Below are 441 nucleotides of genomic sequence, written 5' to 3' on the forward strand. Positions count from 1 at the left end.
ATGAAATCGCGGGGTTTGAAAGCCCCAACGACCCCAATTCTGGCTGCCACAGTTGGCTATGGATCTTGACCCGATGTGCGACCAGTTTGTTGGGCCGCGCCGTTGCTTGGGCGCTCACACCAAACTCAAACTGCCGAGCGTCGGTTTTCCCAAAATGCGGCACGATATTTCGATTGAAGATAGGTTGAAATCGCGGAAACTGAGGACGCCATCTCGTTTTGTTGATGTTGGAGAGCGTGTTGCATGTGGCCGAGAGCTGTGGCCGAGGAAGGCATCGCGCCTGCGATATGCCCCGCAATGAGACCTGTCTGTCATACAGTATTTCAGTGTAACAAACACACACTATATTCTAGCAAATCACAAGTGTTCTTGCCCCATTTCAAATTTTCGTGGGCCGTCGTCGCGCAGGACCGCCAGCATGTACCGGTACGTGGCAAGCCG

Source organism: Saprolegnia diclina (genome assembly GCF_000281045.1).
Source record: "Saprolegnia diclina VS20 unplaced genomic scaffold supercont1.80, whole genome shotgun sequence".
In the NCBI taxonomy this organism is placed as follows: Eukaryota; Oomycota; class Saprolegniomycetes; order Saprolegniales; family Saprolegniaceae; genus Saprolegnia; species Saprolegnia diclina.